General features: G+C 37.4%; 1 long non-coding RNA gene across 1 annotated transcript in view; it reads left to right on the top strand.

Moving 5' to 3' along the window:
- The first annotated feature begins 1,289 nt into the window (after positions 1-1,289).
- LOC116510658 overlaps positions 1,290-15,890 on the top strand; it is a 33,581-nt gene continuing 18,980 nt past the window's right edge. The window contains exons 1-2 of the long non-coding RNA XR_004255664.1: positions 1,290-1,461; positions 15,135-15,195. This is a non-coding gene — a long non-coding RNA (uncharacterized LOC116510658). The remainder of the gene's footprint in view (positions 1,462-15,134; positions 15,196-15,890) is intronic.

The raw sequence follows: 15,890 nt of genomic DNA on the forward strand, positions 1-15,890 counted from the left end.
ATTATTATTATTATTATTATTATTATTATTACACAATTGTATCACAGCGGCCAGTTGTTTCGCTGGATTTGGCATTGGTTACTAGTCGGGCCCCACCCACGGGCCTAGGACGTCGTAACGTATTTTCGTAATATGCGTGCAGATCCAAGCAGTGCGGCTTTTTGCATTTGACTGATGGTGATTTTGTCAATTTTTAACTGTTTTAAATGTAATTCCAGTGCTTTTGGAATACATTTAAAACAGTTAAAAATTGACAAAATCACCATCAGTCAAATTATTATTATTATTATTATTATTATTATTATTATTATTATTATTATTATTATATCAGACTCTTTTAGAAAGATTAAGGTTCAGGTCCTAAAGTAGCTATGAAGCATATTTGGTAATGCTAAATTCAGTTTTTTTGGCACCATTCAGATTTATATTACATTTGTAATACCCATACTTTGAGTGTGCCAATAAAACCTTGTCCTTATTACCACTATTAAAAATGAGCTTATCTTGTAGACATTTGTAAATGATATGGATATATTGGCAAGACATTGAAGAATTGTGCATGCAACTGTTCACATGCCGGCTTCCATGGAAACCATAATCTATAAAATATGGAAGGTAATATTCATGTTTTCTTTGATGACTATGGCTTGAAATTAGCTCTATTGCATAGAGACGAGAGATTTACATAGACAGGACTCTCAAATGTAATGTTTCTCCTCTTGAAAACACTTCAGAATGAAAAATCACTAATGATATCCCATCTATGTTGACTTCCACCCATTCCCTCTCCTAGAAAGCAAATAACTGATGGTTTTTAAATGTTGAAGACCTAAATAGCTTGGACCCAAGAATTTAGGATAAACCTCTTTTTGAATAGTCAGCCCAGATACTCAGATGGGAACCTCAGCTTTGAATGGCTAAGTGGAAAATGAACATTTGGCTAAGGTGTTCATTTTAGGATTTTCTTCCTTAGAGGATTTCAAAAGATATGCTGTAGAATAAATTCCACAACATTTATTTAAGCCAGCTTCTACTACTCAGCATTCCATACCTTCATTTTCTTGAATTGTACTGAGATGTTGTTGAGAATATTCCTCTGACAAAAAATGGTGCTTGGTTGATTGATTAACTCATACATTCATTACATTGATATCCTGTCTTTCCTTCAGGAGGTCAAAGTCACTTTTTAACCAGGATTCAGCAAAGTAGGGAAAAAAATGCTGTTGCTTTAAATCAGAACTGAGCATGCCTGGCTGTGGAATATTGGGAGTTGAAGTCCACAAGTCTTAAAGTTGCCAAGGTTGCTTTGCTGGCTGTGGAATTCTGGGAGTTGAAGTCCACAAGCCTTAATGCTGCAAACTTCACATTGAAACCTGCTTTAAACTGAAAAACTCAAAAGATTTGCAAAGTGGCATTCAGTGGTTTGTTTCTGGGTCAACTGAACAACAAACTGGATAAAAGGTAGGATTCTTACATGGTTTTTATATTTTTGAAGTTTTGGGGTTTGTGCAATATGGGCTTTGTGTTTCTAAAAGGGTTTGGATCATTCCATGCTTGTGAATGGAGCCAAACTTTCTATAGGCTCATTATCTCATTATCTATCAGGCAGGCATGTGGAATGAGCCTTTCTGGAAGTAATATTTGGGGGGGAGGTTGGTTGCTTCCCACAGAGGGAAGGGAGAAAGAAAAAGAGAAAGAAGGAAGGAAGGAAAGGAGACTATTTTTATTTATTTATCAGCACAAATAAACACACACACACACACACACACACACACACACACACACATATATATCCCGTATGAGCTGAAATTGTGCTTCTGCAGACAAGGGGTCATTAAAACCATTCATTTCCTGTTGTATTGCATTCTTTATAAGTGCTCACATCCTCATTTTATAACACCTTACCTGACAAAATATCCTTGGAATTCCAATCATTTTTTTATGTACAATTACTTCCATTGGATCAGTATGATACAGTTTCTTTGAATGTAACTAAGTATTACTCTCTGTAAAACCAGACTGTGGTTTTCCACTGATGATTTCACCATCAATTGTAATACATTAGTAGGCCCTGTCCTCTCCTGTTCTTTTATTTTATTTCAGTGTTTAACTTTTACTCTGGTCTATGATCGTAATAAAAATTGATTGATTGATTTTTTTTAAAAAAAAAACATGCTCACTTCTATACTTGACAGCAATTGATGTTTATTTATCTAGTATACCCAACATTTTATATGCTCTTCAGTAACTCTTTGAAATGGTCAATTGATTTATTTATAGAAAAAAATTGTTGTGAGAAATGGCTTGCCCTGATCAAGCTTTGATCACACACAAGTGGAGCAAAAGTGAAATTCTGACGGCGTGTGACTTTCCAAATGGCAATACCCTGAGTTATTTAAATTTCTCAGTACGGAATTGTGTTGTTGTTTTTATAGCTATGTTTAAGATTTGGAAAACATGTTGTTGGATTTGCATGGTAACAACAAGAAGCTTCAGGCTCTGTATTTCATTGCTGACATCCAATAGCTGTTAAAATTTTGCATTCTGGTTATAGTAGCCATAGCCACCATCCAAGTTCAGCTGATATCCTAGTTAACTATAGGCTGCTGTAGAAAGTCACTTACTGGCATAGATGGCTGCAGAAATCAAATCAATAACTTTCCCTAAGTCTGCTTGCAAAGGCACCATTTTAGTTTGTTGAATGAATCATTAGCCTAAACTGTGAAAAACTATCCAGAAGTTGAGTTTGTTTTGATAATGGTGCAAACTTAACTTTACCTCCATTATAAAACATTAAACTTTGCTTTACTTTATCAGATGCTAAATTAAAGGTTCAGTATACTTAATGACAATGGAGGGTTGTTTTTTATTTGTTTCTTTGAAAGAATACTACATTATTTATTGGTTTGTTTCAGTTCAAGACTAAATCCATAGATAGCTATTAAGTTCTGAAGACAATGTGTGTAAGGGTTAACTTAACTTACTGGAATAACTTTGTTATTCATCAATTGTTATGTGCTTTTCAGTAGAATACTCTAGATACAGTATGTCTCTATGCGCTAACTCCTAATGATCACTCTCTGACATCCTAAATGTTGCTTAGGATAAGCCCACCTGATTCTGACAATTTTGTTTGCTTCCTCTTATAATAGCAATAGCAATAGCAATAGCAATAGCAGTTAGACTTATATACCGCTTCATAGGGCTTTCAGCCCTCTCTAAGCAGTTTACAGAGTCAGCATATTGCCCCCAACAATCTGGGTCCTCATTTCACCCACCTCGGAAGGATGGAAGGCTGAGTCAATCCTGAGCCGGTGAGATTTGAACAGCCAAACTGCAGAACTGCAGTCAGCTGAAGTAGCCTGCAGTGCTGCATTTAACCACTGCGCCACCTCGGCTCTTATAAGGAAAGTGTTCAAATTTTGGATTAATTGTGGACTTGCTGAAGTATTATTGTCACTTAGATCTATTCTGATGGACTTCTGGATGGTTTGTAGCATTCTATCCACTAATCACGAAATGTCAGAAGACTTATTTATATCTGTGTGAAACCATTTTTCTTTTCTTTTCTATTCTATTTGCCCAATTGGTGTGTCCTTTAAGATGACATGGATATTTATTCGCTAATTGAATTCATACTTATTTGAAAAAGAATCATGCTAGATTTCTTAAACCATTTGTCTGTTTGGCAGATTTATGAAAGCAAGACCCTCTATTTCCTGTAGCATAGTAGCATTGAAAAGACCACTGTGATATTAGGCACATATTCAAACATGTCTTTTTGAGTTAAAGAAAATTCTCTGAACTTCTCCAAATTCCGTTTCCCTTCCTGCAGAATTTATTATATTCCTTGCCTTATCACAAGCCACCAGATTGCTCTTAAAATTTCACCTGCAGAAATGTGGAAATTTTCTCGGGAAAAAGTGTAGTCTTACTAAAATTCTCATATATCCATATTATACTATGTCTCATATGATTAGGTGAAGTATCATTTTACTCTTTGCTTGGTAGATCTTCCATAATCCTTGTATATGTGGAGAAAACCTATTTTGTCCAAGGCAAGATTTTCAGAAAGATTGCAAGGCTTTCCAAGTACATAAAGACATTATTGGCTCAGAAGAATGGTAATAAGTTTCACGTAGTGGTTTAAAGTACTCCTCCTCCTCCTCCTCCTCCTCCTCCTCCTCCTCCTCCTCCTCCTCCTCCTCCTCCTCCTCCTCCTCCTCCTCCTATTCCTGCAATTGCAGAGTCCACTTTTCAGATCATTGAACACCACTTTGCACAATCAGCTGCATCTCCAGGGCTCAGGTCCACAGCTTGGAAGTGCTGGCCTAGAAATCAGGAGACTGTGAGATCTCGTTCCACCTTAGGCAAGAAAGAAGCTATCATTCTTTCTCTGCTCAACTCAACTCAACTCACAGCGTTGTTGCTATGGGGAAAATAATAGGAAGAGGAAGGAGTGTTAGATATGTTTGCTGCCTTAAGATACTTAAAAATAAAGGTGGGATACAAATCTAATAAATAAATAAATAATCAAGTAACAGGAAGGTTATAAACACCACCTGGAATCCCAGTCATTGTGCAGTAAACCACTTCCATAATCAAAAGGAAGAATTTTACTCTGTTGCAGTAATTCCTAACTCCTGCTCAGTCTTTGCTAATTTATGCAAGGATTGGTGCTGATAGGATTCATACAAGAAAATAGGGGAAAACTTGAGAAAAAGTTAAAATTTTAAGCGGCTAAATCTCTCTCTCTCTCTCTCTCTCTCTCTCTCTCTCTCTCTCTCTCTCTCTCTCTCTCCCTCCCTCCCTCCCTCCCTCCCTCCCTCCCTCTCTCTCTCTCTCTCTCTCTCTCTCACACACACACACTTTTGGGATCTGGTATTCCAACACTGAATTTTAAGCATAACGTTCATTATTGGCTAAATAATTACAAACTGAAGATCTATGCTCTGTGTACTTTTAATAGTTATTTTCCCACAAATAACTCATAGCACCTGTTAGGCTCTCTTACCTTATGTGTCAAATGTCATCACGGCAGTGTCACGTGACATATCGGGACTTTTCCCCCTTTGCTAAATTGGGCATGGGCATGCCAGCGCGTGACTCATATGGCCCGCAGGCCAGGAGTTTTACAGCCCTGTCTTATATCATATATTTGACTATTAACAGTATGTATCTATTTAATGTATTTAAAAATGCTTTCTATTCTGCCAACTTTAATTTAAACCAATGTCTATGAGAGGAAGATTAGAATTTTGTTTTGCTGGTGATCTGTAACTCTTTACAGATATGTGGCTACTAAATTTTTAGCATGACGAATTCCTCAAACAAGGAGCCAAATTACATTGAGTATTACAATTTTATTTTGTACTTCATTTTTTTGCTTCAAGGAAACACAAAAGGAAAGCTACTTCATATTCCTTGGCATCTAGCTGTATTAAAAAAAAATCACGTACCTATTTCAAAAAAAAATCAAACCTATTTCTCACCACTCCAGTTTATATGACGCACTGAACTAATCATTTTCTGTTTTTTTCAAACACTCAATACATTATGAGTTATTATTCCTAATCATTTTGCAACATGTTTGCTATTCAAAACAATTTGTCAATTTATTTGTCTTCACAAATATTGTGAGGCAGAGCAATGATAGTGTTATTTCACAAAAGGGAGAAATTAAGTACCTAGCTTGTGACAAGAGTTTAAAGCAGAGTCTGTCTTTTGCCAGATGAATGACCTAGTCTGTTATTTTTTTCCCAGTTAACCTTTAAACCTCAGCCATTAGCTCATGTGGAAACAGCAGCCTTTATAGAAAACTGTTGTGATGCCAGAATGTCAACATGGAAACAGTAGTGCCAACATGCCAATGCTTCCAGTACACACATGAAAGTAGATATGTTGCAACACTTATCTGATGCCATCCTCATTCACACTTCATTCGCTTCCTTGCACCCATTCATAGATGCTCATATATTCATATTGAAAGGAACTTCTCAATGGATGCAGCTGCTGCCATTCCTTAGTCTTTAAGGGCCATGGGTCATACAGTGATCGTTAGTGACCAGGAATGCATATGGATGAAGTTGGGTTTGGGACTGTGGTGGGATTCAGCCAGTTCGCACCTATTTGGGAGAACCAGTTAGCAGTTAGACTTATATACCGCTTCATAGGGCTTTCAGCCCTCTCTAAGCGGTTTACAGAGTCAACATATTGCCCCCAACAACAATCCGGGTCCTCATTTTACCCACCTCAGAAGGATGGAAGGCTGAGTCAACCCTGAGCCGGTGAGATTTGAACAGCCGAACTGCAGAACTGCAGTCAGCTGAAGTAGCCTGCACTGCTGCATTTAACCACTGCGCCACCTCGGCTCTTCAGAGAACCGATTGTTGGAAGAAATCTCCTTTTGTTTTTCCCCACTTTACAGGGCTAATCCTGTAAGGAAGGCAGGAAGGAAACATTCTGGTGTTGTTTCTAGCCTCATCTTTATTGACCTGCTTACAGAAACTGCCTCTCCGGTTAACCCTTATTTCCTTGGTACAGCTAAGGCAAAACGCCCATCGACCTGAGTGACCTTGAGTTGGCCACGCCCACCCAGTCACATGACCACCAAGCCCCACTTGGTCATGGTCATTAGGGCAGAGAACCGGTTGTTAAATTATTTGAATCCCACCACTGGTTTGGGAGCAGTTTGGAGATTCCCTACCACCACCACATCATCTATAGGCTTTATGTTATGCTTTCCATCTGTTTTCTTGTGCAAAATGGTCAGGGGGGGAGTGCTTTCAGCCCTTAGTGCTTTTAGATAGTGGAAGCACTAAACGTAAGGCCAATATCAGTCTGGTTTTTTCCCCAGATATTTTAAGGCTTTAAACCAGTGGTGGGTTCCTACCGGTTCAGATCTCCAAGCTGAATCAGGCTTGAATAGGAAGAGTATAATGAAAGAAACATATCAAGTTCCAATTTCTGTGTCTCTCTTACCAAATTCTTAATTTTATAGCCTGCATTTCACTGAGAAAGTTATAGATCACAGTTCAATGGCTAAATATGCATATTTCATTAAGCCATAGTATAGCTCAATCGGTTATATATTACAATATTGTATTTGTCCAACTATAGTTATTTGTAAAATGTAGTTATTTATATGTAAATTAAATCATTTTATTTTATTCCATGAAACACAGTTGAAATTAACTATGCTTTATACAATGTATGAACATTAGTATAGGAACAAAAAAAACCAAATTATTTTAAAATTCGTTTACAATTCAAATGAAATTTGCACATCTACAAATTTGATGCTACCTAAAAGATCATAGAGACAATATTATGTATTTGAAAAATGTAGTATTCTATGCTTGATGGTTGATTTTATAATATCTGGGGTTTTTGTTGACAATGTCACCAGTGTTGAGAATTATACCTTTTTTCTATCTCTAAACAAAACAAATTTATTTGGAAATAACTCCCCTATTCTATATTTCTTCATCTGATATTTAGCAGGATTTATCCCCATGGAAAGAGCAACTATAAAAACAAATAAGTAATGAATAAACAAAAAAAAAAAAGAATTGTTTTACATAAGCACATTTTTTAAACAATCCATATTTCAAGAAGTTCATATCAAATTCTTGACCCGCTCCTCTGAAAGCTTCCCGGTTCTACTCCTTCTGCAAAGCAAGTTGTTATGTTTATCATTGTATGCAGTCCTTTATAATAAAGGTGGGCTGGAAACATTTAACTAAATTATACACAGAATGTGTTTAACATAGAACTAAGGATATACATGTCCTGGAGTCTTGGAATGCAGAGATATCCCATCCCTTCCAGAACACTGAATGGACAAAAGTGATGATCATAATAATATATATTATTTTTTAAAATCCATGTTATTTGTAACATGGATTTTACATTATTTGATGCAGAGACCTCATAAACAAACTCTTGTGAAACTGCAGTGAACTCGAGTATAGGCCGACCCGGATATAAGCCGAGGCACCTAATTTTACCACCAAAAAGCTGGAAAAGTTATTGACTCGAGTATAAGCCTAGGGTGGGAAATGCAGCAGCTACCGGTAAATTTCAAAAATAAAAATAGATACCAATAATGCCATTGCCCATTGAATAACATATACAGCCTGCCTGTGCCCATTAAATATACAGTAGCCATTGTAAAAATTTGCTCTGCATAACAAATTATTATCACACAATACCGGTGTATTCAATGAAATACTTCACTCACCTCATGATGCTGATGTCCCGCTGTGATGATGATGTCCCGCCTCCTATGACACACGGCACAGTGATTCCTATCATTGGATCACTGTACCAGAGGAGGTGGGACATCGCTATGTGGCTGCTTGCCATAACAAGGAGGAGGTGGGACATCGTTGCAGAGCGGCAGGAGGGGGAGGAAGGGGAGTCGTAAGACAGCCCTGCATTACATTAGAACGTGAGGAGGGGGGATGGTGCGGTGCGCGCTGCGCGGCAAACTGACACAGAGGGAGGGGAAACTCTCAGGGGCTCTGGGCCATTCACGAGTGTCACCCAGCGGCATGGCCCCACCCCTTTTTCTCCTCCATTTCGGGCAAATTTTTCACTGACTCGAGTATAAGCCGAGGCGGCTTTTTTCAGCTCAAAAAGTGGGCTGAAAAACTAGGCTTATACTTGAGTATATACAGTATGCTCGTCCACCTGTCTCTAAGGCATTTTCATTGTATAGGTTTATATTTATAAAGGTTTACAGCTTTACCATAGATTATCTATCAAACCATTCAGAGCCCATCAACAATGTATTGTGCCCTTTCAAATTAGTGTCCCTCCTATTCCTGATAATTATCCCTGAGCATTGTGTATACTATATATATATATATATATATATATATATATAGTAGAATACCTAAAGACAGATAAGATTTGACTTTAACAAATTCACTACTAAACTTCCTTGCACACTCTATTTCTTATATAACAATACCTATATTGGGAAGCAAAAGACTTAGGCTGACATTATTCTGAATCTATGCGCTGACATATCAAAGCCACAGGTGTTGAGGTTGGAGTTGTGACATAGTAACTTAACTCTGAAAACTGCCTTGTCCTCTTTGGGTTGTCCCATATGTGAGGAGTTACTGCAGAGTTTGCCAAGAAGTAAACATGAGAGCATGTGCTGTTTGATATAGTGCCATCTCGTGGTACTGAAAGCATAACTCAGAACAGATATCTGGTGAAAAGATGGGTTAATCTGAAGTTGAAAGGGCAGAGCAAATATCAGCGATTTTCCATGTGTACAGAAATCTGTATGGCCTGTTAAATAAAGAAGCTTCCCATTGAATACCAGTGAAAGTGGATTCATAAAGAAAAAAGAAAAATGAAGTTGACAATCAATGGAATGGTATATAATTCTAAGTGCTGTTGTTCAATTTCTATCCCCCTTCCCCCATATCAGGATCTGGGCATTATAATCTGCATGAATATTGCCTGTCAAATGGAAGCAATAAACAGTAACTTAATTAGTTATTTTGGTCTAATTAATCCTTTGTGTTGTTGTTTCTCTTTTTTTTCCTTTGAGTAATGGCCCAAAGATGTCCAAACACAATAATTGCCTTTAAAAAAATCAGAATTTCCTACTGTGTGCTTTTGAACAAGAAATAGTATGCAATAGACCTCTTGAAGGAAGAATAAAGCATAAAACAAAATACAATTGTGATGTACTGATGAATAGGGAAAAGTGAGTACAGATTCAGGCCCACTTTGGGAATTTATAGCAATAGCAATCGCAATAGCAGTTAGACTTATATACCACTTCATAGAGCTTTCAGCCCTCTCTAAGCGGTTTACAGAGTCAGCATATCGCCCCCACAGTCTGGGTCCTCATTTCACCCACCTCGGAAGGATGGAAGGCTGAGTCAACCTTGAGCCGGTGAGATTTGAACCGCCGAATTGAAGATAGCAGTCATCTGAAGTGGCCTGCAGTACTGCACCCTAACCACTGCGCCACCTCGGCTCTTCATATTTATATTCTCCCTGAAACCGATGTAGTAATTTCATCCCACTCTAGCAAGAGACATGAAGGAGATAAGGTTGGAGAAACAAGTATTTATCCCAGTGGAATCACTTAGGTACAGGTTCTTGCCCGAGAGCTGTGGTAGTGCAGTGATTAAAATGTAGCATTGCAGGTTGACTCTGCCAACTGCCAGGAGTTTGATCTTGACTGGCTCAAGGTTGACTCAGTCTTCCATCCTTCTGAGGTCAGTAAAATGAGGACCCAGAGTGGCAATATGTTGACTCTATAAATCGCTTAGAGAGTGGTGTAAAGTACTATAGGGTGGTATTTAATTCTACGTGCTATATTGTTAAGTGCTATTTATGATTCCCCTTTTTCCTCAGATATCAGTAAATAGACGTTGTCAGCCTTGTGAAGTACGCTAAACAGAAAGTATGTCCAGCTGGACTAATTTCACTTTATTGTAAGGTTGCATTAACAGAATCCTGCAAATCTGAAAGCTCATTTTCCACTATCCCCACCCCTGTTTTTACCATTAAAAGAATAAGGAGGGGTACCTTCTGACACAACTGCCACACCCATATAGCTACATTGTGGGCTTTATAGCTCTTGTTCAGCCATTCTCCTGGCTCCCAAGTTATTCCTACATGTTATTACAGAATTATTCCCGTCAACAATTGGTCTGAAGGTGATGAATAGGGTTCAGTATGGAACCCTATTCAGGAATGTGTGCCCCAAATGAGGACAAAATATTGCTTTATAAACAACTTACGGAAATACCTGTAGGAGCTGAGAAGGGAAGGGAAGTGTCAAACACATAGTTGGTCTTGAATCCCTTAATACCCACAAGAGATCTAAATCCAACCCACCTTGATTTCCATTGACTCTTGCCTTCCACCAATTTGCTTTGACCATTAGTAGTTCAGATTCTTGAAGAGAGCATAAGCTTGCAATAACCTTTATATTCATTAGAACTGCCAGGACTTCTGATATTCTCATGCTTGGTAATGCTAATAAATTTATGAAAAATTGTATTAAATGGGGGATTGGAATGGAGTGATGTAGCCACTAAGGCAATCTACCCGTGACCTGACAAATGCGCGCACGACAAAAGTGCGCCGACAAAACCGCAGTGGAAAAAACACGACGTCATAAATGGGCCCGCAACAACGCACTGACAAAACTGCGCCCACAAAAGCGTGATTTAAGTTAAGGTAAGGGTTAGGTTCAGGGTTAGGTTTAGGTTTAGGGTTAGGGTTAGGGTTAGGGTTAGGTTTAGGGTTATTAGGTTGTTATTAGTTCTTTGTTGAAGGTGCGCTTTTGTCAGCGCACTGTTGTCGGCGTGATTCTGCGCTCATTTGTCGGCGCGATTTCGACCTCACAGTTTTCTCGCCATGGTTTTGTCGGCGCACTTTTGTCGAACGCACATTTGTCGGTGAACCCAATCTACCAGATCCCTTGTAAGGATTGCTCCTGTGATTATATAGGACAGATGGGGTGAAAGCTAACCACCTGAGTGCAAGAACACAAGCAAGTGGTCAGATGAGGAGACTAAAACTCTTTTGTAGCCTCACATTGCAGTGAACATGGATATATATTGAATTTTGTAGCTACTCAGATTGTTGGTCAAGTAGGTACAAAAATAGCCAGGGAAATAATTGAAGTGTGGGAAAAGGGACCCCTTGTCAGTCATGAAGAATGTTGATTTACTACCAGCTTATCAGGTAGTTAGGAGCTGAGGGCTTGGCAACACAAGGGAATAACAGCCAATTGCCAGACAACAACATACCAATCATCAATAGGAAGACACCACATAAATACAACTCATACCAAAAGCACATATTGAAGGTGAGAGAAGTTCCCTGAAGATGGGCTTTAGCCAAAAGCTTGGAAGAATAAACTTCTGGTCCAGTGACCAACCCAGATTCAAAGTCACAACAATTTGATAGAATCTCTGAAAAAATATTAAAGGTACTCAAGGCAAGTTGCCAAATGTTCTCTTTAATTTGATGGACATTTTAGGGTTGACTGATATATGGAGACAAAAAGAAAAAAAGAAAAGAAAAAAGCATTTCAAGAGAGAAAACCTATTTTTTTTTTCCTGAAAGCCATAAATCTGTTTCAAAAATAGGCATGATTTTGATTGCAAACAGCCTGGCTACTAAGGTTTCTGAAATAAAGATATTACCAATTTTATTTATTTCATAAACCTGTATATTTTATAAGAAAAAAATCTAATTCTTTTATAGGAAATTAAACAAAATGTTGCTACAGAAAGAAGAATAGTGAAAGGGTGTGAAAAGAAATAACATTTAAAAAAATAAGAAGAAAACACAAGATTTAGGAATTGAAGGTTAAAATATAAGTAAACCTTTTATTACAGATTATGTTATGCAACACAATAGTGAAAGGAGGAATAAAAACACACACACTTTTGAATAAATTAAAAAGAAAGGAAGCATTAAAGAAATATCCACAAAAGTTAAGTATTTCTCAACAAATTAAGCTTTTGCAATGACAATTATCTGTATTAACAGTAAGAAATGGAAATAAACATGAATTATGTAAAGCAAAAAAAATTAGTTTGCAAATAAAACAGGGAAGTGATTAGCATATAAATTACAAAAAGAAAAAAAGGCAATGTTATTGAAATTACAAGAGGAAGATACTATATTAATGGACAATGCAGCCGTATAAAAGCATTTCATCAATATTATTCCAATTTGTATAAAGGAAGTGACATCTCTCTAGAGAGAAATAGATGAATATCTAAAGAAACAAAATTGACTGAGAATTACAGAGGAACAGAGATAGATTATGAATGGACCTATAACAATAAGAGAAGTTTCTGAAGCTATTAAAAAAAATTGTACTAGGAAATGTGCCTGGATCGGATGGATTATCAAGTTCTTTATTATAAATGATTGGGAGATGAACTGTTGTGATCTTTACAAAACAAGATGAACTCTATCCTACAGGGAGGAAAGATGCCAGAGGGCTGGAAAGAGGCCAATAAACCATATACTCTATCTATATACTAATAAAATACTTGTGTCAGTTTGATTGTAACTTTCACTTCTGTGAAACAGTGCATCATAGGACAACATGTTTTGAATCAACAGACCTTAAATTGACTTTTTTTACAAAAGCCAACACTCATGATTCCTATGGGATTGAGATTTTTGCAGGTGTGGTCAGAAAAATGCTGGTGTGATCACATGATCAACCTTTCCAACCCTTCTACCAGCTTCCTACAAGGGGAAGCCATCAAGAAGTTGTAAGTCATTCCTGCTCCCACAGTTTTTTTAACCTGCCCATGCTCATACCTCAGTTTAGGCCAGGGGTCAGCAACCCACGGCTGTGGAGCCGCATGTGGCTCTTTCATCCCTCTGCTGCAGCTCCCTGCTGCTCAAAATATGCATCACAATCGCCAATGTGTGACACCCGCTGGCATGTGATTTATTGAGCTTTTCAACCCCCGGTAGGCCAACCATGTTTAAATCCAAGAAAAGAAAAGTTTCAGAAGAAAACAGAATATTTAATTCAACTACATATACTACCTTTGTAGTATAAGGAAATAGTCATGCATGGGAAGGGTTTTGTGGTTCCCGATGTTTTCTTTTCTGTGGGAAACGGGTCCAAATGGCTCTTTGAGTGTTTTAGGTAAAGAGATATTTCTGAAAGAATAACTCAGCGTGTAGCAGATGGTTTAGTATAATACCTAAAGAGAGACAAGATTTGACTTTAACAAAAATATATATATATATATATAAGCTGGTATCATTTGAATAATGACCAGCAAGTTGTTCACAATAATTCTAGCTGATAGTTTGAAAATAACATTGCAATCATTTATTCCTGTGGATCAATGTGGTTTTTTTAAAAAAAGAATTAAAGGATAATGTTAGAAATATGTTGGAAGTTTTGGAATATTTGAAGGAACATCATGAAAAAATAAGTCATGCTGACATTCTTAGTTGTAGAGAAGATCTTTGACCAACTGGATTGGGTTTTCTTGTTCAAGATTTTAGAATGTGTGATTTTTTTGGGGGGGATATAACTTTATGAATTGAGTATGACGGATTTACACTCACAGAAAGAACAAACAATTGTTAATGGAAATCTATCAAACTCCTCTGAGATACAAAAAGGAACATTTTGGAGGCTTGCACAGCCCTCCCTTGCCCCATTTTGGTTTCCAAGTCGGTGCAAGAGGCCTGCACAAAGTTAGGGGCTTTTGCAGATGACTTGGTATTGGTGCTTGAAGATTCTTTAAAGAAAACATAAATATTAATGGACAACTTAAAATATTTTGGTGCATTAGCAGGTTCCAAGTTTAATACACAAAAGACAAAGTTGTTAACAAAAAAGTGAAACTAGGAAAATCAAACAGAATTGATGAATAACGCAGGGTATAAGATTGAGAAGCAGGTAAAAATACTTGTGTACCAGTATGGTAAATATGAAATGTCTTATACTTCAAAATAGCTATGAGATAAGATACGGGGTGAAGTTAAAAAAAGGCATGTTAAGATGGGCAACATGTTAATGTTACAACTCCCCCATTGCTTGGGAGAAGGGTTGTGATAAAAATGGTTGTCTTGCCTAGAATGATGTTTTGTTTCAGAGAACAGATGCTCCATTTAAAGAGTGGCAGAAGGATATGTCTAAATTTGTGTGGCAGGGGAAAATATATGAAATATAAGATGTTAATATGCAAAAGAAAGAGGAAGTTGGGTTTACCCGATTTGAAATTGTATTTACAGTTTGCTGTTTGGTTTGGATGAAAGAGTGTGTGTTGCTGAGAAATAGAAGATTTTTGGAATTGGAAAAGCACAACCTGAGATTTGGGTGGCATGAATATTTGTATACAGTAAAGATTTTAACCGTAAATCTACATATTGAGAATATTACAAATCCAGGTTGCACTCAACAACATCTTTGTGAATCTCAGGGCAAAAAGGATTTTATAGAGAAGAAATCATAGGCAAACACAAATGGGATACTATCATTTTGTCAAGGGGAAAGTAAAATAAAATGAAAATATGAACTGTTGTCAGAGGGAATTAGCTGTCAATGGCTCTCTTATTTACAATTATTTACAATACTTTTTTTCCCCTAAACACAGTGCAGATGTTTAAGGTGGCTGAAAATTTCATATCTCATACCCCACCAGTTCTGTTGCTAGGGTAAGTATAGGATTTATTTTAATCTTCTCAAAACAATGTTTCAATGCTACTTAAAAGAGTACTTTAAAATACATTTCAATGTGCATTTGTACATCTATCAAAGTATATTCTCAATTACACATTTTAATATGAAGGTGTTGTGTTCTTAAAATTTAAATATGAGCAATTTTACGACACCAGTATTACATCTGGTGAAGATGTGCATGTTTGAATGTTGATTGCATTTCAATACCCATTAATATCATTTTAGACTGTGTTTGTTAAAAATCTATACCGTGTACGGGCTCTGGGAAGTCAGGTGGGGGAGGGAGGTGGGGTGTTGGGGGAGAGGGAGGGGGGAGGGAGGGATATATACTAGGTTAGATACGATGTGTTAGATTTCAATGTAATGCAACTTCACATGTATACTGTTTCTCTTTACTTTCTCTGTAAAAATAAGATAAGTTAAGTACATTGACATATAGTGGAAATACACCAAGGGGAGGAGGAGTGGGATAGAAGAAAGATGGGTAGAGAGGGCGGGAGAGAGGATGGGAGGGAGGGTGAGAAGGAAGGGAGGGAGTGGATCGGGAGAGAGGAGTGGTAGAGGGGGAGGGGAAGTAGGGTAGAGGGGAATAATGGAGGGAAAATAGAAAGTTGGAGGGGGTGGAAGAAAGAGGTGTACGGAGAGTGGAAGAGGTATATTGGGTTTCTAT

The sequence above is a fragment of the Thamnophis elegans genome, chromosome 6 (assembly GCF_009769535.1).
Source record: "Thamnophis elegans isolate rThaEle1 chromosome 6, rThaEle1.pri, whole genome shotgun sequence".
Taxonomy (NCBI): domain Eukaryota; kingdom Metazoa; phylum Chordata; class Lepidosauria; order Squamata; family Colubridae; genus Thamnophis; species Thamnophis elegans.